The sequence below is a fragment of the Diabrotica virgifera genome, chromosome 7 (assembly GCF_917563875.1).
Source record: "Diabrotica virgifera virgifera chromosome 7, PGI_DIABVI_V3a".
Lineage (NCBI taxonomy): Eukaryota > Metazoa > Arthropoda > Insecta > Coleoptera > Chrysomelidae > Diabrotica > Diabrotica virgifera.
The window spans coordinates 90,939,544-90,963,688 of NC_065449.1; the positions used below are offsets into that span (position 1 = coordinate 90,939,544).

At 35.5% G+C, this 24,145-nt stretch overlaps 1 protein-coding gene across 2 annotated transcripts in view; it reads right to left on the reverse strand.

The window, feature by feature from the left end:
• The window catches only part of LOC126887829 (major royal jelly protein 3-like), a 175,141-nt gene that overhangs the window by 10,457 nt on the left and 140,539 nt on the right, over positions 1-24,145 (reverse strand). The window lies entirely within an intron of this gene.

Sequence of the window (24,145 nt, forward strand, 5' to 3'; positions counted from 1 at the left end):
AAAAGCTCAAATTTCTTGATTTTTTTGGTGAAAAATTTAGTGCTAATTAGTTGCACTATTCCGAATTTTGTTGCTCAAACCGTTGATCAGGAAATCTCGGTCAAAGTGGGGGCCTCCAGCTTAATGGCAAGCTGCACCCACCCACACCGAAAAAAGTTCAATTTTATTGATTTTTTTGTGGTGATAAATTTAGTGCTATTTATGTGCTAATTAGTTGCTCTAATCCGAATTTTGTTGCTCAAACCGTTGACCAAGAAATCGCGTTGAAAGTGGTTGGATGCAGGTTAATGGCAAGCTGCACCCACCCACACCGAAAAAAGCTCAAATTTCTTGATTTTTTTGGTGAAAAATTTAGTGCTATTGATGTGCTAATTAGTTGCTCTAATCCGAATTTTGTTGCTCAAACCGTTGACCAGGAAATCGCGTTGAAACTGGGGGGTGCAGTTTAATGGCAATCCTGCACCCACCCACACCGAAACAAGCTCAAACTTCTTGATATTTTTGGTGAAAAATTTAGTGCTATTTATGTGCTAATTAGATGCTCTATTCCGAATTTTGTTGCTCAAACCGTTGACCAGGAAATCGCGTTCAAATTGGGGGTCCAGCTTAATGGCAAGCTGCACCCACCCACACCGAAAAAAGTTCATTCTTATTGATTTTTTTTGGTGATAAATTTAGTGCTATTTATGTGCTAATTAGTTGCTCTAATCCGAATTTTGTTGCTCAAACCGTTGACCAGGAAATCGCGTTGAAAGTGGGGGGTGCAGTTTAATGGCAATCCTGCACCCATCCACACCGAAAAAAGTTCAATCTTATTGATTTTTTTGCGGTGATAAATTTAGTGCTATTTATGTGCTAATTAGTTGCTCTAATCCGAATTTTGTTGCTCAAACCGTTGACCAAGAAATCGCGTTGAAAATGGGGGGTGCAGGTTAATGGCAAGCTGCACCCACCCACACCGAAAAAAGCTCAAATTTCTTGATTTTTTTGGTGAAAAATTTAGCGCTATTTATGTGCTAATTAGTTGCTCTATTCCGAATTTTGTTGCTCAAACCGTTGACCAGGAAATCTCGGTCAAAGTGGAGGCGTCCAGCTTAATGGAAAGCTGCACCCACCCACACCGAAAAAAGTTCAATCGTATTGATTTTTTTGTGGTGATAAATTTAGTACTATTTATGTGCAAATTAGTTGCTCTAATCCGAATTATGTTGCTCAAACCGTTGACCAAGAAATCGCGTTGAAAATGGGGGGGGGGTGCAGGTTAATGGCAAGCTGCACCCACCCACACCGAAAAAAGCTCAAATTTCTTGATTTTTTCGGTGAAAAGTTTAGTGCTATTTATGTGCTAATTAGTTGCTCTATTCCGAATTTTGTTGCTCAAACCGTTGACCAGGAAATCGCGTTGAAACTGGGGGGTGCAGTTTAATGGCAATCCTGCACCCACCCACACCGAAACAAGCTCAAATTTCTTGATTTTTTTGGTGAAAATTTAGTGCTATTTATGTGCTAATTAGTTGCTCTATTCCGAAATTTTTTGCTCAAACCGTTTACCAGGAAATCGCGTTCAAATTGGGGGGGTCAAGCTTAATGGCAAACTGCACCCACCCACACCGAAAACACTTCAAACTCATTGATTTTTTTTTGGTGATAAATTTAGTGCTATTTATGTGCTAATTATTTGCTCTAATCCGAATTTTGTTGCTCAAACCGTTGACCAAGAAATCGCGTTGAAAGTGGGGGGGGGGGGGCAAGTTATTGGCAAGTTGCACCCACCCACACCGAAAAAAGCTCAAACTTCTTGATTTCTTTGGTGAAAAATTTAGTGCTATTTATGTGCTAATTAGTTGCTCTATTCCGAATTTTGTTGCTCAAACCGTTGACCAAGAAATCGCGTTGAAAGTGGGGGGGTGCAGGTTAATGGCAAGCTGCACCCACCCACACCGAACAAAGCTCAAATTTCTTGATTTTTTTGGTGAAAAATTTAGTGCTCTTTATGTGCTAATTAGCTGCTCTATTCCGAATTTTGTTGCTCAAACCGTTTACCAGGAAATAGCGTTCAAATTGGGGGGGTCAAGCTTAATGGCAAACTGCACCCACCCACACCGAAAAAACTTCAAACTCATTGATTTGTTTTAGTGATAAATTTAGTGCTATTTATGTGCCAATTAGTTGCTCTAATCCGAATTTTGTTGCTCAAACCGTTGACCAGGAAATCTCGGTCAAAGTGGGGGCGTCCTGCTTAATGGAAAGCTGCACCCACCCACACCGAAAAAAGTTCAATCTTATTGATATTTTTGTGGTGATAAATTTAGTGCTATTTATGTGCTAATTAGTTGCTCTAATCCGAATTTTGTTGCTCAAACCGTTGACCAGGAAATCGCGTTGAAAATGGGGGTGCGAAAACTAAAACAGAATATTTCACAAATAATAACTATCTATTTCTTTGATTTTATATACATATTTTTATTACAATAATTATTAGTAAATTCTTTTAATTATGTCCGACTGGTATAGTATTTGATAAATAATTACATGATGTCAAAGTCAGATATAATATGATATATTTCCCTAATGGCGTTATTTTTAAAAATAACACTATTAAATTTAAATAACTAGTTAAATACATACTGTAAAGATGACAAATAACAACCTAAATAAAACTATGGTTTACAACAATTACGTTACGACTATTGCTGGTAAATGTACTTACTTGAAAACGAATTAATTCAAAATTCATTCAAATTTTTTGCATATAAAGAATATATTTAGTCGGAATGAGCTAAGCGAATTCTGAAATTCACATGAGTGCCTTAAAAATGTACTTTTTAACACGTATATCCTTCAATATTTTTTCTACAAACGTTATAAATATATAAAATACAATATTTTTGTTAATTGCTGAAACCATGAAACCTATCACCCGTAAAAAATAGAACTGGTTGTCTACACTCGAGGGGAATATCTAAAAATTCTTAGCGAAAATATTATACCGTTATATAAACTTGTTTTTTCTTCAAACGTGTTAAAAATGCAATAATAGAGTTTAAATTAAATTTTAAAAAACCTTTTAAACCACCGTTTTCAAATTGTGCAAGTTTTACTATTAATATTAATGTTAGTAAATGAAATATAAATATTTTGACTTTTCACAATTTGACAATTCACTTTTAACTGCAGTGCCTTAAAAATTTTAAACACTAGTGCTATAAAGTAGCATTTTTAACGCTCCAATGTAGTGCTAAAATAGTTATTAATGAAACAGTTCGTGAAGTATGCTTTTTGTGATCGCACGCGATTTTTAGAGCACGAGCGACAACGGAGCGAGTTCGCAAAAGGTACTTCACGCACAGTTTCATACAATATTTTATCTACGATAAACAATTAAAAAAAGCTGTAACTCTTCTATTCTACAATTTTTAGAACTTTGAAATTTAAAAATTACAACTACTTTCAAACCACAAAACTGTCAAAACTCTTGTTATAATTCATTGCTCATATTGTCATCACCATGACAACGCGAAAATTAAGGATTGTCACCATGACAACTCGAAAGTTACAAACAGTGCGAAAAAGTAAATCCCATTTAAAATACATTGTTACTTAACGCCAGGGGCGTAGCTACCGCCGTATCAGCCGTATCAATTATACGGGGCCCCCCGACATTCAAGGGCCCCATCGCGGCATGTCGAAACAAAATTCCATTTGCAAAGATTGAACTAAATATTCTACAGGTATTTCACTATTAAAACGCTTTGAAACAGTGTATGTTGTTTGGATATCAACATTTTGGTGTAGTGGATTCTTTATATATAGGTACCTATATAAATCATATTTACCGATTATCTATTCTCTGCCCCATAACAACAGAGCTTTATTGTTTTCAAGGTATCTCTCATTGTCAATTCCGTTGGCTGTGTGTGAGTTATTGTATAATGTATATTGAAGAATGCCGAATTGCAATTTTTGTAATCGCTTTATCTTTGAATATTTGAAACAGTATGTATTGTTCGGGTATATTATGTATGTTCGTATAATCTGTTCTTTATCTATAATTGTATTATGTATATCTACATTTCTCCAAGAAATTAACGTATCACTTTAAAAATTGGTCATTTTTTATGTCTCATATTTCCTAAACCTGTTTTCCGGTTTAAGTGATTTTTTTAAATGTTATAGTCATATTTTTGAACATTATCGTTTAATAATATTGTTGCTAGACAGGTAAATAGACGACCGGAGTGTGACGTCACAGCCAACTGCGGCTATATTCAGTGTTATGATGATCACTTGCAAACAAAGATTGTAAACACGTTGAAATTAAGGTTTTACCGAATTCCAAGACTTTTTAATTAGTAGTATTCAATCTAAAAAAATAAAATAAAATATAAAATCTAAAATTTCTAAAAAACAAATAAATTGTAACCTTACTTCACCGAGACATATATTTTATTGTTATTTATATAAAACGTCATGCTTTATTATTTACACAACCTTCTAAAATTGTTGTAGTAACTATAATAATACTTAAATATTGCAAAAAACGGAAATATTCTCTGTAAAAACTGATAGACCAGTGCAAATAGCAAAAAAACAATAAAAAATTAATAGCAGGATGAGACCAATTCCAAATGAAAGTACACATATTAGATAACATGTGGAACATTTTTCACCAAATCTGGATGAGGGGAACATGGGTTGGGGGAGCGTTTTTAGGGGTGAAAACGGTTAATTACGATTTGCGGCAAAACGGCGCATCCTATCGAAAAAAGTTAAATTGCAAAATTGTAGGGTATAAGAAGATCTACAACTTTTGTAAATAATCATTTTTCACATAACCTCAAAATATCCGAGAAAATTGGAAAATTCGATGTTTTTGATTTTATTTTTTTTCTCACTTAAAAAAAAATTTTTTAACCAAATATGGTGGCAACTTACCTCTTTATGTCCCAAACACGCTGTAATTTTTTTTGTATAAAAATATTTTTTAAACCCTTGTTTTTTATGTTTAAGGGAAAATGTAAGCATTTTTTCAATTGAAAAATCTCCCGAAATTTTTTTAGCTTTTTTAAAGAAGTTGGCATTTTTTTTGTTTATTGAAACCTCTATTTTCTGATGGTGTAAAAAAATATATACGTTACTGTCGAAAATTTTGTCACAAAAGGCAAAAATCGGAAATTTATTTTCAACCCCTCACCATTTTCAGATTCTCAAACGTAATGTAAGTTGCATAGCGAGTAAATGCAGCCCAGCCAGACGCCGCGCCGCGGCCATTATGTGTACCATGATGACACATAGAGTGGATCAAACGTGTGTACGTGTTGATTACATTATGGATGAGAAACCAACGCCAAATGAAGAAAATGTAGACGAAGACCATGATGGTCTAGAAGATTTAGAGGAAACTACAGAATCTGTAAGCATTACCGAATGTAATGAAGAAATGCCAGCATACGAAGCAAAAACTTAATTAATTGATGAAAAATTGGCCATTAAAATTATAATAATTACTTTCTTTTGTATTAAATAAACTTTTTCGTTAAAAAAGTTGTTGCGACTTTTAATTTGGTTCATGAGAAAAAAGTTTTAAAAAAATGTAGTTTATAGGTAAGTAGGCCGACTTAAAAAAAAAATATAGTTTAAAAAAAATAAAAAACACGCTTTTAAAGCACTAAAAATTTTAAAATAACTTTTAAAATTAAAGCTAGTAATATTTTATTTTTAAATTTTTAGTGCTTTAAAAGCGTGTTTTTTATTTTTTTTTTACTATAATTTATTCACAAAATTAAAAATCACAGACAACGGCATTAGTGTAGTAAATTTTTAACAGAGGTTCGTTGGTTCCTGCTCGCTATGCAACTTATATTTCGTCTGAGAATCTGAAAATGGTGAGAGGTTGAAAATAAATTTCCGATTTTTGCCTTTTGTGACAAAATTTTCCACAGTAACGTATATATTTTTTACACCATCAGAAAATAGAGGTTTCAATAAACAAAAAATGCCAACTTCTTTAAAAAAGCTAAAAAAATTTCGGGAGATTTTTCAATTGAAAAAATGCTTACATTTTCCCTTAAACATAAAAAACAAGAGTTTTAAAAAATATTTTTATACAGAAAAATTACAGCATGTTTGGGACAGAAAGAGGTAAGTTTCCACCATATTTGGTAAAAAAAATTTTTTTTTCAGTGAGAGAAAAAATAAAATCAAAACATCGAATTTTCCGAGTTTCTCGGATATTTTGAGGTTATGTGAAAAATGTTTATTTACAAAAGTTGTAGACCTTTTTATTACCTACAACTTTGAAATTTAACTTTTTTCGATAGGATGTGCCGTTTTGCCGCAAATCGTAATTAACCGTTTTCACCCCTAAAAACGCTCCCCCAACCCATGTTCCCCTCATCCAGATTTGGTGAAAAATGTTCCACATGTTATCTAATATATGTACTTTCATTTGGAATTAGTCTCATCCTGCTATTAATTTTTTATTTTTTTGGTCCATTTTAGAGCTATCTGCACTGGTCTATGAAAAAACAATAAAAAATACAAATTTGCCACACTAAACAACGTTTGTTTGGAAAACTCTGACATGACATATGTCAATAAAAATTGACACTTCTACGTCATCACTCCGGCTGTCCATTGTTATTGTATACCGGGTGTACCAATCAAAAAGTAATTTTTTCTCAGTCACCACACCCTATGGAATATTGTTGCATTTATAAAATACTGAAATTAAAACCCAACTATAGCCTCATGTGTTCTTAATCCACAATTCTCCAAGATGGCCGACGGTCGGGATGTTTTGGCAAGTGCGTCTGTAAAACAACGCGAAAAACATGACGAAAAGTTGAAAATTTACTGTTTTCATTGTAAGAAAAGTTCAACTTGCACAGTGCAATGCGGGAAATGTGAAAAATCGTTCCATTCATCTTGCTTAATTCAGGCAGCCACTCAGAAGACTGCAGCTTGTCGTCACATTCCGGCTTATGGGTGTGTCGACTTTTGGGAGACAGAGAAGAGTCTGTATGAAATTATCATCAAACTTCTGGAGGAAAAAAATAAGCTATTGGTGGAAAACAACGATTTGCTGAACAAAAATCAGGTAATTCTTCTAGAAAAACTGGACATCGCAAGAAGTGAGGTTAGAAAGCCACCAAGGCCATCCCCTAAAAAGCTAACAGGAAATTTTGTTGACATTGGCAACACCGTATTACCGACAGTTTCGCAAACTGCAGTGGAAGGAGTGAAAGATGACAACGTCAAAGTCGTCAAAAATGTCACTGTCAGTCAACATCAAAAACAACAAAAATCGCAATTGCATCACAATACTCAGCAAGATCAAAGCCACATTGCCAATGATTCCAATCTAAACTCACAACTCTCTTCTGAGTTACAAATCCTTCCCGTCATCTAAGAGGAAGTGACTGAAAATGATGGTTTCAAACTGGTGTCATATAAAAAAAGAAAACAAAACAGAAGACCAAGTCCCAAGAAAGGCATTAACACTGATAACCTACTAAAGGTTGTAGCACCTACTCCAATTAAATCATGGGTATTTATATCAGGTTTTACTCCTGAAACTGAAGCAACTGATGTTTTCAACTTTCTCAAAAAATATGAGCTTGACCAGGACTGTGTGTGTGAGAAGATGGCTACCAAAAAGAACCACCTATATAGCTCTTTTAAGGTAGGAGTTCCTGAGATAAACAATGATGCCATAATGTCATCTGATTTATGGCCACTGGGAACTAACATAAACCATTTTCTCCATGTTCAACGCCCTCGATCCTCAGTGAATCCGCTGAAGAAAACCGTGGTGCAGTAAATGTTCCTGTACATAATAATAATAATAAAGGTATTTTAGGAAATTTTAAGAAAGCACAAAAAACTATTTTACACTGTAATATACAATGTTTGCGTACCTCCTTCTTAGATCTGGATGTCCTCCTCAGTGAAGTATCAGCAGATTGCTTATGTATAAATGAACACTGGCTAGTATCTGAGGAACTATTTTCAATTAAAATTAAGAACTACAGAATGATTTCTGGCTTTGCAAGGACTGTGGGCTCTCATGGGGGTGTAAGTATATATATTAAAGAAACCTTTGATTCTGTTTCATTAAATCTTGAAAGTTTGTCTCTTGAAAAATATTGTGAAATAACAGGTGTACATTTGGTAAAATTTGATATTCAACTTGTCACTGTGTATCGTACCCCAGATGGTGATTTAAATCAATTCTTCAATACAATGTCAAAAGTTTTCAAAAAGTTAAATACAAATAAACCTCTTATTATAACAGGGGATTTCAATGTGCACTTCGATGAAAGGGATATTGCAGCCCTGGATCTGTGCAATTTCTTTAGATCCTATAACCTCAAAAAATCAATAAAATTTAACACCCGTTAGAATAGATGTCTTGATAACATATTTACAAATATTAATAGTACCATGTTGCAATCCGAAGCTGTTGATCTTTCACACACTTCAGACCACAAAGGCATATTGTTTAAATGTGAAGTGTCCCAAACTACTTCTAAATCTAGAATAAGCTACAGGCCCATTACAGAGATGGGACTGGCCTCTTTAAATAACAATCTTTGCTTACAAAATTTTGAATTTATTGATAATGAATGTATTGATGTGGACTCAAGGTTTAAAATGTTTATCGATATTTTAACGCAGGCAATAAATCTGTCTTTTCCTGAAAAATCTAGGCTTGTTGAGCAAGGTAAACAATGTAAAAAAAATTCTTGGTTTAATGATGATTTGAAACTTATGAGGGAGAAACTACAATTTTTGACATCTTTAAATAAAAATGACCCCGTTTTAGTGACAAAGAAAACACTCTCAGAATATAGGAAAAAATACAGACATGCTATACATAAGGCAAAGATTAAATCTAATGATGATTTTATATTAAACTCTAACAACCGTCAACAGGCTATGTGGTCCCTAATAAACTCAAGATGTAAGAATTTACCAATAAAAAATTCATCACTCAATGCAAATAGTTTTAATGATTTCTTCTGTGGTATTGCTGAAAATGTAATAAATACACTTAATTATACTGATCAATCATTCAATACATACCTTAGTTTTATACCACATGCTCCTTCATTCGCCTCTAATCATTGCTCCTTCAGATTTGAGCCAACAAATTTGGAGGAAGTTGTAAAAGCAATTGAAGAATTAAAAAATAGCCAGAGCAAGGACCCGGATGGAATGAACACAAAAATAATCAAGGCAATTAAACACAACATTAGCTTACCTTTAACTAAACTAATAAGCTACTCAATTTCATCCTGCATTTTTCCTTCAGTGTTTAAAACTGCGAAAGTCATACCTCTCTTTAAACGTAAAGGTTCGGCTGATGATCATAATAACTTTCGTCCAATTTCTCTTTTGCCAATTCTTTCCAAAGTGTTTGAGAGAATCCTAAAGAAGCAGATCAATGACTATTTTGAATCTAATCGGCTTTTTGCAGTGCAGCAATTTGGGTTTAGAAAAAACAAAACAACAACACTTGCTATCGATCATTTTACAGGCAGTATTTTGGAAGGATTTGAAAACTTTCTTGATACCCTTGCCTCGTTCCTTGATCTTACTAAAGCTTTTGATTGTGTCACTCATAGTATTCTTCTTAAAAAATTACATGCCTATAATTTTCATCCTATGTCTATTCAATTGATTGAGTCTTATCTATCAGATAGATTTCAATATGTGTTTTTTAACCAGCTTAAATCTGATAAAAAACCTTTGATGTATGGAGTGCCTCAAGGGTCAGTTCTAGGTCCAATATTATTTCTCATTTATATAAATGACTTGGGATTTTCACAAGAGGGCCCGGTAAGCACAGTCCTATTTGCTGATTATACTACATGCTATCAAAGTTACCACCCTTCCCAAATCAGTGATATTGATCTTGAGACCACAGAGAGCAATTTGTTCCAATGGTTTTTGGCAAATCGTCTCTCTCTCAATAACTCAAAATCACAAACAGTGAACTTTACCCTAAGACATAACACCATTACACATCCCATTTTAACAGATTGTTCACAGGAAGCTAAATTTCTTGGTGTTTATCTTGATCAGGGACTCACTTGGGAACGGCACATACTGAAACTTTCCCAAAAGCTCTCAAGCCAACTCTTTTTATTTAGAAACCTATCTAAGGTTACCTCCCTTCAAACCCTTCTTACATCATATCACAGCAACTTTCACTCACGACTAACTTACGCAATCCTTTCCTGGGGACACTCTTGCCATATAGATAAGGTGTTTGGTCAGCAGAGAAAGTGTATTCGCATAATCACAGGTCAGGGTTATCGGGACGATTGTAGGCAGTCTTTCAGAAACCTGAGGATTCTCACACTACCTTCTGTGTACATTATGCAGTGCCTGTTGTATGTTCATCAAAATGTAGATCTGTATAAAACACAACAGCATACTTATCAGACTAGAAATCATGATGCCCTTGTACCAGACTTCAGTCGACTTGAGAGGACCAGAAATGGAACCAGATACCTAGCATTGAAATTTTATAACTGTATACCAATATCTATTAAAAGTCTTGATTTTAACCAATTTAAGAGACAAATTAAAAATTATCTTCTGATGGGTGCTTTCTACTCATGTACTTCAGATCTAAATTTTGTTTTGTCCTGTAATTTAATTAGTGTTTAGTTTTTAAATTTTAGTAATAGGTTTTTTTTTACTGAAGTACTGTCAACTTTTAATGTAATTTTAGACAATTTTAATTATTGCTGACCTGTAAAAGTACATTTGTACATTATTACCAATAAATACTCTACTCTACTCTACTCTTAACATTCTGTTTTTCGATTCATTCGCTTATGTTGGATAGTAAAAAAGTTAGGTAATAATTTAACAACTCGCCTTATTTTTCATCGATACAGGGTGTTTTTAAATAAGTATGGCAAACTTTCAAACTTTATTGCCGCTTCCAGCTTCTCTTGTACTACATTGCTACCTTGTAATGTCATATTTCAATTCTTGAAGAAGTCAAAAATATAACAAATATACGCTACCTTGATTAACCGATTTGCATCATGAAAACTGTCTTTAAATTGAAATATTCCATCCCTAGCCGTTGGTGGATGTTGTTCTAAGAATATTGAAATTTCTTCCTTGAATTATTCAATTAATTCAAAAAAAGTTTTCTTTAAACATTCCCTTTTGATAGTCAACGCACTTCGCAGTCTAAAAGAAGATGTTCATGTGAAACGGCGAGGCGAGGCGACCCGGCATTTTGCTTTCGTGGCCCGGTACCGGGTCGCGACCCACCATTTGGGAAACGCTGCTCTAGCGCGTAATTTGATTTTACGCTCGTCGTCCGTAGCAACCGTACAATCATACAATACAATCACATTGAACATTCAAACTGAAAGATATAAAAGTTAATGTTATGACATTATAACGACAGATATAAAATAGTTACAATAAAGTTAGTGATTTAAAAATAGTTTCATTTTATTAAGTGATTGTAGAAAAAATGTTGTATGTATTACAAGCTCAAAGTGACATTATTTCTTTCGAGTAATTACCGCTCTCCGCTACGGTCGAGTGGTAACTCTTACTCTCAAGCAATAATGTATCACTTTTCGTTCTTAATACATAAATAACTATTCAATTTGAATTTTCAAATTGTACGAGTATTGTATGGTTGTACGGTTGCTACGGACGACGCGCGGTAATCAAACTTTAACGCGCTAGCGCGATAAAGTGACGGTACTCAGTAAACGTTAACTTTTCGTTGCCATTGACAAGCGAAAAAGTCTTCTTTATCAAGTGATTGTAGAAAAAATTTAATAGATTTGCTTGAGTTTTACCGCAAATAATTTGTGCTATATCAAAATGTATTTTATTTCTGTTAATATAATAATTAATAAATGTAAGATATTGTATTAGATTTTGTAATAAAAATTTTTAAAACTATATTAGTGATTTATATAAAACACTCACCAGTGTACACTCGGGCCAGATTCAGTGTGTATTTGAGATTTTGGATGTGCACTAATGTTTGGCGTTCGGGTTTTCCACATTTTCTGAATTTTATTTTGGTACCGTGCAGGTATTTTACTTAACGAGATGTTATCAAAATAAAAATCACAAAATTTGGAAAATCCGATAGTCAACAACAATGCGCATCCAAATCTCAAATACAAAGTGAATCTGGTCGGACTGTAAGATACCTCACCGAAGAATGAAACTTCAGCCGCTTCAACACCACCTTTAAGACTAATATTCAATTGTTTTATTTTTAAAACATTCACAAGCCACAAAGATTTTGTATTTTTTTTTAGAAATTTATAATTCACACTCGTATTCGTATCTTACATCAACATGATGGTTACTTGGTGAAAGTTTGTATGTTTATTACAAAATGTGGAAGTATGTATATAGTCCATATGGTGAGACTGCTCCATATAGTCCATATGGTGAGTCTGAAAACATTTCTGATTCGGTTTCTTTGTGGATTCCTATTAAAAAATGTCCCCTTTAAACAAATCTGAAGGGTACCGATTATCAGAAACAAATATTACAATCAAACGGCAGAAATCAAAATAGAAGACCAGTTAACTGATAAAATTGCAATAGAACGAGGAGTACGACAGGGCTGTATTTTATCTCCACTACTATTCAATATTTACTCTGAATGGATATTTAAAGAAGCTTTAGACGGTTGTGTGCGAAGGGAGTATTAATAAATGGTGAATGGTTGAATAACATTAGATATGCAGATGACACCGTTTTCGCCGATAATCTGAATGATTTACAGATATTAACAAATCGTATAACAGAAGTCAGCAACAGAAGAAGACCAAATTTATGACAATTAGTAAAAAACCAATATTAAACGCTCAACTTACAGTCAACCGACAGAATATCGAAAGAGTTGAGCAATATACATATCTGGGTACGAATTTAAATAGCCAATGGGACCACTCGACAGAAATTAAACAGCGAATAATAAAAGCGAAAGCAGCATACGTTAGAATGAGACTAATTTTCAACAGTCGAGACATATCATTAAAAACAAAATACCGTCTGTTGAAAAGCTACATATTCACAGTTCTGCTCTACGGAATGAAAGCGTGGACACTAACTGTTGCATCTATGAATCGGCTCGAAGCTTTCGAAATGTGGTGTTATAGGCGCATCTTATGTATATCCTGGGTTGAACGAATTAATAATGTAGAAGTGCTGCGTAGAATGGGGAAAGACTGTGAAATTCTCATAACCATCAAAACAAAAAAATTAGAACATCTAGGACATGTAATGAGAAATCAAGAACGTTGCGGCCTTCTCCAACTGATTCTCCAAGGGAAGGTAAATGGTAAAAGAGGGCCGGGAAGAAGACGCATTTCCTGGCTTCAAAATTTACGAAAGTGGTATAACACCACTACCACTGAACTGTTCCGCGTTGCGGTAAACAAAGTCAAGATAGCCATGATGATCGCCAACATCCGAAACGGATAGGCACTTTAAGAAGAAGAAGAAGGATATATGGCGGAATTTTTGGGCAGAAATTGTTTAAACAATTTTTTTAAACAAATACAAAAGACCACCTTTTTTGCCCTGGAACATATATTTCTAGATTGTAAACTAGCCCTAAGAAAAGATAAGAATAAAAAATCTCCAGGCGAAGATTGTGTAATTACTGATGCAATAAACATCGGAGGCACTTGTCTTCTTAAGAAAATAAAAGACCTTTTTAACATGTGCCTTTTAGATAGCAATATACCCGACAAATGGCATAATGCTCAAGTAATTCTATTGTACAAAAAAGGAGATCCCCATGAATTAGAAAATTACAGACCTATAAGTCTTCTTAGTCACTTATACAAACTCCTTACAAGAATAGTAACGAATCGTCTTGAGAAAAACTTGATTTCTACCAGCCAATTTGGAACAAATGATCACCCACAGAGCATTAAAACGGTAATAGAAAAGACTATCGAATACAATCGACCACTCGTTTTGGCTTTTGTAGATTTCCATAAAGCCTTTGACACGGTAGAATGTGACAAAATTCTGGAAGTACTACAAGCATGCCGCATTGACTACCGATACACAAGGTTAATTTACAATACATACAAGAACGCAACTATGTCGGTGAAACTACATAAAAACACGGACCATATCCCAATCGGCAGAGGAGTCCGACAGGACGATAACTTATCGCCTAAACTCTTTACCGCAATTATAGAATATGCTTGTAAATAACTTAACTGGGAAGAGCGAGGCCTGAATATTGACGGTAGAAGATTAACAAATTTGAAATTCGCAGACGACATAGTTTTGTTCTCTGACAACCTCAAGAAGATATGTACCATGCTACATGAACTTTAGTTAGTGTACGCCAGTGTAGGTGTCTCAAAATAAACATCTCCAAAACAAAATTCATGACAAACCTAGTACCTAGTGGAAATATCAATATTGGAGAAAACGAAGTAGAGCTAGTGGAAAAATACATATACCTTGGACACGAAATAAAGATCACAAGAGACAAACAAATATGCAAACTACAAAGAAGAATAAACCTACCATAGGTAGCCTATGGAAAACTCAAAGACCTATTTAAAAGCGACATACCAATTTCTCTAAAACGTAAAACATTTGACCAATTTGTGTTGCCTATGATGACTTATGGTGCCGAAACTTTGACATTGACAGCCACAGCTTCTAAAATGCTGCAAATAGCCTAGAGGAAAATGGAAAGGTCAATGCTGAGTGAGTATGTCGCTTCGTGACCGAGTTAGAAATGAAGACTTAAGGCGAAGAACAGGAGTTACCGATGTAATTTCCCGAATTGCCACCCTGAAATGGAACTTGGCCGGACACGTCGCCCGAATCAGTGATGGGGAGTGGACGAAGAGTGCAGGCCGAGATTAGACAAAAGAAGTAGAGGAAGACCATCTACTCGTTGGACTGATGAGCTCAAGAAAATGTCAAGAAATTGGATGCAAAGTGCTCAAAATAGAGCACAATGGACAAAAATGAGGGAGGCCTATGTTCAGTGGTGAACGAAAAGGGCTGTATGATGATGATAATGATACGTACTATCGAAATATATCGGTATCCCATTTTGTTGCTAACCGTAGAACTTGCAAATGCATTAGTTTATCCCACCCGACCTGGCTCCGCGCTATACATATAGGTCTGGATCCCGCGTATGAAAAAAAAGTTGATTAATAGCAAGCTGAAAATTTGTTAATAGCTTAACGGTGTCTAGTCGGACAAACTTTGATATATGGGAACACTGGAACAGGGGAAGTTTTAATTGTGGAACAGGTTAAAAATTTGAAACGGTCAGACCACGAAAACGGCACATGTATTTTGTCCTGACAGAACAGACTTAAACTCTCCGAACAGGGATTAAACTCTCATGCAAAAATCAGACTGATATTTATTACCAAATGGGCGTTTTAATGAGTGGAACATGTAGAATACGTCAAATGACAGGAATTACGACAGGTGATAAATAGCAGTGTGATTTTTGCATGAGAGTTTAATCTCTGTTCGGAGAGTTTAAGTCTGATCTGTCGGACAAAATAAATGTGCCGTTTTCGTGGTCTGACCGTTCCAAATTTTTAACCTGTTCCACAATTAAAACTGCCCCTGTTACAGTGTTCCCATATATCAAAGTTTATCCGACTAGACACCCTTAATCTTTTAACAAATTTTCAGCTTGCTATTAATCAACTTTTTTTTCATACGCGGGATCCAGACCTAATATGTGTCTCTGTTCTATGTTAAATAAATAAGTTACTCGTACATATTACTTGGAACTAAAATAATTTAGGGAACACGTACCATCAAATTATACTTCTATCTGATTTTATTTCTCATTGTTTTAGTGAACATACAAGTGTTTCGTTGTGCGTCTAATGAGAAGCTGTCACCGCCCCAATTTGAACGCGATTTCCTGGTCAACGGTTTGAGCAACAAAATTTAGATTAGAGCAACTAATTAGCACATAGATAGCACTAAATTTTTCACCAAAAAAATCAAAAAGTTTGAGCTTGTTTATGTGTGGGTGGATGCAGGCTTGCCATTAACTTGCACCCCCCCATTTTCGACGCGATTTCCTAGTCAACGGTTTGAGCAAAAAAATTCGTAATAGAGCAATTAATTAGCACAAAAATAGCACTAAATTTTTTAATAAAAAAATCAAGAAGTGTGAGCTTTTTCGGTGTGGGTGGGTGCAGGCTTGCCATTTACCTGCACCCCCACTTTCAATGCGATTTCCTGGTCAACGGTTTGAGCAACAAAACTAGGAATAGAGCAACTAATTAGCACATAAATAGCACTAAATTTTTCACCAAAAAAATCAAGAAGTTTGAGCTTGTTTCGGTGTGGGTGGGTGCAGGATTGCCATTAAACTGCACCCCCATTTTCAACGCGATTTCCTGGTCAACGGTTTGAGCAACAAAATTAGGATTAGAGCAACTAATTAGCACATAAATAGCACTAAATTTATCACCAAAAAAAAATCGATAAGTATGAACTTTTTTCGGTGTGGGTGGGTGCAGCTTGCCATTAAGCTGGACCCCCCAATTTGAACGCGATTTCCTGGTCAACGGTTTGAGCAACAAAATTCGGATTAGAGCAGCTAATTAGCACATAAATAGTACTAAATTTATCTCAAAAAAAATCAATAAGTTTGGACATTTTTGGGTGTGGGTGGGTGCAATTTGCCATTAAGTTGGACCCCCTCATTTTGAACGCGATGGCCTGGTCAACTGTTTGAGCAACAAAATTCGGAATAGAGCAACTAATTAGCACAAAAATAGCACTAAATTTTTCACCAAAAAAATCAAGAAGTTTGAGCTTGTTTCGGTGTGGGTGGATGCAGGCTTGCCATTAATCTGCACCCCCCATTTTCGACGCGATTTCCTAGTCAACGGATTGAGCAACAAAATTCAGAATAGAGCAACTAATTAGCACATAAATAGCACTAAATTTATCACCAAAAAAAATCAAGAAGTTTGAGCTTTTTTCGGTGTGGGTGGGTGCAGCTTTACATTAACCTGCACCCCCCCAATTTCAACGCGATTTCCTGGTAAACGGTTTGAGCAACAAAATTCGGAATAGAGCAACTAATTAGCACATAAATAGCACTAAATTTTTCACAAAAAAAATCAAGAAGTTTGAGTCTTTTTCGGTGTGAGTGGGTGCAGCTTGCCATTAACCTGCACCCCCCACTTTCAACGCGATTTCCTGGTAAACGGTTTGAGCAACAAATTTCGGAATAGAGCAACTAATTAGCACATAAATAGCACTAAATTTATCACCAAAAAAATCTAGAAGCTTGAGCTTTTTTCGGTGTGGGTGGGTGCAGTTTTACATTAACCTGCACCCCCCCACTTTCAACCCGATTTCCTGGTAAACGGTTTGAGCAACAAAATTCGGAATAGAGCAACTAATTAGCACATAAATAGCACTAAATTTTTTGCCTAGTCCGAACTTTATTCGCGATGGTGGGGGGTGCAGCTTAATATGGGTTTAAAACGATATGTGAAACCCGGTGGTCATCCAGACAGGATGCTGTTATGGCTTTGCGTCGAGCTTTCCGACAAGTAATGAAATCTTTAACGAAAATTTCATTTATATCTAAAAAACGATGAAAAATTATAAGTTAATGCATTATTAGAGCATATGAATAATTTTGCATTTGCCGTTAAGGGGATGGGTACGAACTTTCGGCTTCAATGCTATTTAAATGGGATTCATTTTTTCGAAGTATTTTTGAAAAATTTAAACGCAGAATGAAATACTACATTATTACCGAGAGCCGGTAGTCCCTGAAAACTTCTATATTGTTTATTTTAATATGTTACAGGGGTGAAAAACTAAGAGAGTGTGTTTTTTAATTTCAAATATCTCATTCAAAAGAAACTTTTTATTCATTGTATGGGACTTTCGGCCCTCGGTAATAAAATAATCTTTCATTCTGCGTTTAAATTTTTCAAAAATACTTATTAGTTTTCTCAGGATTTGAAAACAATTATTATATTTAAAATACATACATAATTTTGACAGGCGTCAAAATGTTCCTTTCCTCTTAATAACTTTATTAATCTACATCAACACTTTTGAAATCTGAAACGGCAGAGTTAACGATCGCCCTTCAACTTTTTGAAAAAACTCTTGATAATCTTCTAGAAATGAGAAATTCGTTTTCCGAAACTTTAGCAAAAGCAGCAGGAATAGCAAAATAGTGGGGTATTATACCGGAATTTAAAAATAAACGGATAAACGTATAAAACAATGTTACGATGAGCTCAGCTGCGACGAAAAAATAACTTTAAGCAAAAAAGGTTTTGTAGTTAATGTTTTCAATGTAAATTTAGATATAATATTGCAACAACTTACTACTAGGTTTGTCGGATTAAGATAGATGTATAATAGGTTTTCATGTCTATTCCCAAAAAATCTATTAACACTAACTAATGAAGACTTATTAAAGAAATGCCAAATATTGTCATTTACACATATTTGAGTAATTATACTGTTATTAGTTGTCGTTAGGTTTATAATACGGGGGCCCACAAAAATTGTCGCGGGGGGGCCCCGGAATCTTCAGTTACGCCACTGGATTTGTTTCAACAGACCGAGACGTATTATAAGCGATACCAGAATAGCCACAATACATGTAGCTCTATCCATTTTATGAAGACGATGAGAGAAACTTTGTTTCACTCGACAAGATTACACTCTATCCGTATACTAGACTCCCTTTGATTTTACCACTACCCTATAGGGTTCAACTAGGTGGAAATATGTCATAGTGTTCTAGGCGGTGTAACGATTGGCCTCTATAGCTACACATTCAGCATCGCTGGCAAGGTACTAATCGTGCATCGATACCAACGCAGTCCCACTAAGCTCCACCACTCCGATGGATACTAGGAGACTGGCCGCTGAGAGTGTATTTAAAAAGAGAGCCAAATATCATAAAACCTGAGTTGAAAGGAACTCAAGGCCGCCAGCCGGTGACCATCCAGTTCCTAACGGATTGACTTGAGGACGATTGAGGTATAATGTGGCTCCGGGTCTGTCTAATTATTTATACATGCACTGATTGCGTACAGCGTAACTGCTACACGCAAATTATTATACTAATATTGTTATTGCATTTTTGATAATAGTAAATACAATTTTGTTTTTTTTACAAACGTACGCCAATGGAACTCCCTTCAGGGCAGAACGAAGAACAGAATATTGTTTTATTATATTATCTTGATTTTAAATTACTTAACTTCTTCTTCCTCTTCTTCTTCCTCTTCTTCTTCTTCTTCTTCTTCTTATTCTTCTTCCTCTTCATCTTCAGCCTTCAATAATCGAACTTTGTCTACAATTCAATACAGTTTTGTCTATTTTGCGCCACCTGTTTTCAATTGTGTCCTCCAAACTTCTTTATCTCATCAGCCCATCTCATTTGTGGCCTTCCTCTGCTTCTTCTTCCTAACCACGGTCTCCATTGTTGTATTTCGTGATTCCATCTTTTATCCTTCAGTCGGGCATTGTGTCCTGCGAAGCTCCATTTTAATTTGGCAGCATGTTCTACACGAGCAGGAGGCATGGTAGGAGAATATACTGCCAAATAACTTAACGTGAAGTAAAAACTTCCTGGTGTAGTTGGTATAAAATTTAATTAACAATTAAAATTCTACAAGATCCAAAAGGATTACATTCATTTTTAGAACGTTTTCATTATTGAACTCCGTATCCTTGCAAATAGCCACAATGCCAAACACTGGTTGGGTTAAATGTTCAAACTACATTATAAATAGGTACAAGAAAATAATGTGACTTATAGTCGATGGCAATGGATTGCCTCCAGGAACATGTGAGTATTCTACTTTTACATTGTTTTTTATTACGTCTGCTTTGGACCACGTTAAAAAAACATTTAGCAGACTTAACTTGTTCGAAAGCAGACGTAATAAAAAACTAAGTAAAATGTAGAGTATTCACATGTCCCTGGAGACAATCCATTGCCGTCCACTATAAGCTATAAGTCACAATATTTTCTTTTATTTATAATGTCATTTGAACATTTAACCCTTAAGCACTAACATCTTAAATCAATGACGTAAACACTAACTAACCGCCTGACAGACGGGTTTAACATTTTAGTGGTAATTTTTGTTTTTGTTAAATATTTTAATGCAAAAAAATATCTCAATGACTTACTGAAAGTATTAATTATCTAAAAAACAGTAATTAATCTAGTTTTTCTGTATTTATTAAAATAAAAAACATTATAACAAGAATGGAAGGATTGTTTGTGTACGTTTTTACTCCTGAAACAAAGTATGATAAAAATTAAACAAATTAAAGAATCTTATTAAAAATTTATAATCGAGTTAAACGAAGAGTAAGAAAAATGAAAATAAATAGGTTTTTAAAAAATGTTAAAACAAAAAAACTGACAGGTACTAAAGTTAGTACAATGTAGCAATGGTAGTCAGTGGCAACATTTTCATCACAAATTGATTTCACTTCGCTTATGTCGTCTTCTATCATCTTCTATCTCATCAAACCATTTTAAAAGAGTTTCCTCAGGGTCTTTATTCCTTTATTTGATGTTTTTTGACGAACTGGGGCACGTTATGTGTAATGACGGACTGGGCACAAACGCTAACACCCCGTCTATTAGACGGAAATCACACTTTGAGCCTAAATATCTTTCGAATAAAAACCTGCCGCAAATTGTCAAATTCAGTACTACTAAAAAACAACCTAACTTGAAAAGTCATAAACGGGTGACCTTCAAAATTTTCTAGGAAGGGAAATATCCCACTTTCGACAAGCGATGCCGTCTGAGAGAAGGGGTGTTAGTACTTAAGGGTTAATCCAACCAGTGTTTGGCATTGTGAGGCTATTTTGCAAGGACACGTAGTTCACTGATGATGGACTGATAAGTCCGAAAATTTTCTGAACAATGAATGTAATCCTTTTGGATTTCTTAGAATTTTAATTCTTAATTAAATTTTATACCAACTACACCAGGGAGTTTTTTACTTCGCGTTAAGTTATTTACCTAGATGGTATACAGCCAACTTTCGGGAACTATCCCGTTTTATTTATTTTAATTGTACTTTGTATATAAATATCCAGAATATATTTATTTATTTTGAACCTGTGTTTTACTGAGGCTGTTTTCCGAAAGGAACTACCCGTTACAGCGGAAACAAAGAACAGATCTTTAAGGAGAAAAACACCCGGCATTCATGCCTCGGGTAAATAGGGCGTCTTAAAGGTATGTATAGATATAAGCGCCCCGCACTTCGCGCCGTGTGTGCGCTGTGGGTTCTTGGCACCGACAGAAGTTGAATCGCGTGCGCACCGTTTGTGTGTCACTTACGCGTACTAATCTAAAGCCGGACTCAAACGACTCGTGTACTTGGCGAATAATCGTCACTTGCGTATACTTGCCATGTCGTCTGAGTGAGTTACTCGTACAATTATTTGTCACTCGTTGCCACTCGTTCGTCTTCCAACTGTTGTCGGTAAAAATGACCCGAGTCAAAGGGATCACGATTATTCGTACACTTGCAAAGTACATACTTGTCTATACTTGCAGAGGCGGTCAAACGAAATGTATAAATAATTGGCATTTACTGCGACTATTCATTTAGACCAGTGCATTTAGCACTAAGAACACCGGAATATAAACACAACCTCAAATGGTCCCTTCATATCGATTCGTTAAGTAAGAAACTCGCCTCAGCTTGCTATGCAATAAGATCTGTCTCAAGGGAACTCAATTTGGCATCTTCTAAAATAACATATTTTTCGTTGTTCGAGTCCTATCTTCGATATGGTCTTCCTTTTTGGAGTTCTAGTACAGCTGCTCAATTTGATGTTATTTTTAAATTGCAAAAAAGAGCAATAAGATATTTGTTTGGCCTCAGAAGATTTACACATTGCAGAAGTTACTTCAGAGAACACGGAATTTTAATACTTCCATCTTTATATATTCTAGAAACGGTTTGTTTAATTCGTAAACACCTTCATGTCTTTCCAGCAAGGCCCAATCATCTTTACTCCACCAAAAATTCAATCTTTGACATTTATTTACCGATTCCATCCACTGAGTTAGTAAACAAATATATATTATATTCCGCAAATAAACTGTACAACCATCTCCCGTTACAACTTAAATCTGCAATATCTTGCAAGCCTATCTATCTAAAAGATCATACTATTCAATAGAAGAATTTCTTAATGAATAACTAAGAAAATTGGGTTTCATACGCAGTAGTATAAGCATGTCAGTTCCTTATGTATTTTATTTTATTTGTTGTAAGTATGTTCAATTTGCAATTTATATAAATTTTGAAATAAATTGTTTTTGTCTTGGATTTTATATCTTATATTATACTGTACATATATTGACGATTTATCTAATTTTAGTAAATTGTAGTTGTTATTTGTTATTGATATTATGTTTTCTTTTGACTGTATGTAAGCTTTGTCCATAAAATTGTAAAAATTTTCAGTGACAATAAAGCATATTTCTATTCTATGCTATTCTAATAAATCGATTTTTAAATACACCACCTAGAGACTTGCTAGTTTTGCATTGTGTTCAGGATGGTGTCAGGAAAAAAGTCTACAATAGAAAAATGTGTGAAAATGCCTAATTAATAATTGCTTTTTATTAAAGTTCTTAATATGCATTAAAGAGTGCATAAACATGTCAAAATAAGCATATTAAGGGCCAAGTTTTGTTACCCGCGAGGTTTTTGAGATCGCTGAACATGACTACGCTATCACAACCTACCTCCGGAGCACCTGCTGGTGCCCAAGGTCACTGCTAGGGCACGTCATCTGGAGGTTCGAGTGCTAGCGTCCCTAAATTGATGCAAGCAGTTTACTTGGAGGTTTGTGGAGTCGCTGAATACGAATATGCCATCAGAACCTCCCCCGTTCGTAGCCCCTATTGCCCAGTGTCACTGTTGTAGCACGTCATCTTCTGGAGTTTCGAGGGATTTTGGTACTAAATTAATGCAAACTAATTATACGGGGGTTTGGGTGCTGCTGAACACGAATACTCCATCAGAACCGACCCCCGGAGCACCTTGTGCCCGTGGTCACTTCTAAGGCACGTCATCTTCTGGGGTTTTTAAGGTTTTCGGCACTGAATGCATGCAAATAGATTAAGTAGGCAGTTTTTTGGGGTCGCTGAATACGAATACGCCATCAGAACCTACCCCCGACCACCTGGTACACAATGCTAAGGCATGGTATTTTCAGGAGTTTGGGGGGTTTTTGGGCATCAGGTGCAACGGGCGGTAAGTTTTGATGGCATATTTAGGTTCAGCTATCCCAAAAACTCCCGAGTAATGTGTTTGCATAAATTTAGTGCCGAAAACCCTCTAAACTCTAGATATGACGTGCCTTAGCAGTGAACCTGGACACCAGGTGCCCCGATGGTCAGTTCTGATGGCGTATTCGTCCTCAGCGACCCAAAAACCCTCGAGTAGCAAAATCTGGCCCTAATACACTTATTTTGACATGTTTATGCACTTTTGGATGCATATCGTGCACTTTAAAATGCATCTATGCATTTCCAGCCATTTTTCTATTGTTGGCTTTTTTGATGGTGTCATCCTGAACACAATGAAAAAAGTTGTAACTTTCTACGTGATGTATTTAAATATCGATTTATTTTTCCCTTAATGTCCTGGTCTATTTATTAGTAATCACACCACTGATTCATTTGTCAAGGTCGTTAAGCCAAATGTTTACGCTCGCGTACTTGTTAAATTGTACACGTCGTGTGAGTGCCCTGTTTGTCATTGCAATCGCAAACTCGTATACTTTCCAAGTAGGCGAATAATTCTGTACTTGCGAAGTACACGAGTCGTTTGAGGCCGGCTTAACAAACCCGCCACGAACGCGTACCGCACACACGGCGCGAAGTGTTCGGCGCGCATATCTATACGTACCTTAAGGCACGTATCCATTACGTTAGCTCCGTATAGCTGCTCGACATAGTGGATACGTTGGTGCTCCCGCTCGGCGCTCACCCTCGGCCATCCAATCGGTGGCGGTTTAGATGTAGAGGAGCGCATGCCATATCCATTGGAACAGTTACACGGAGCACGGA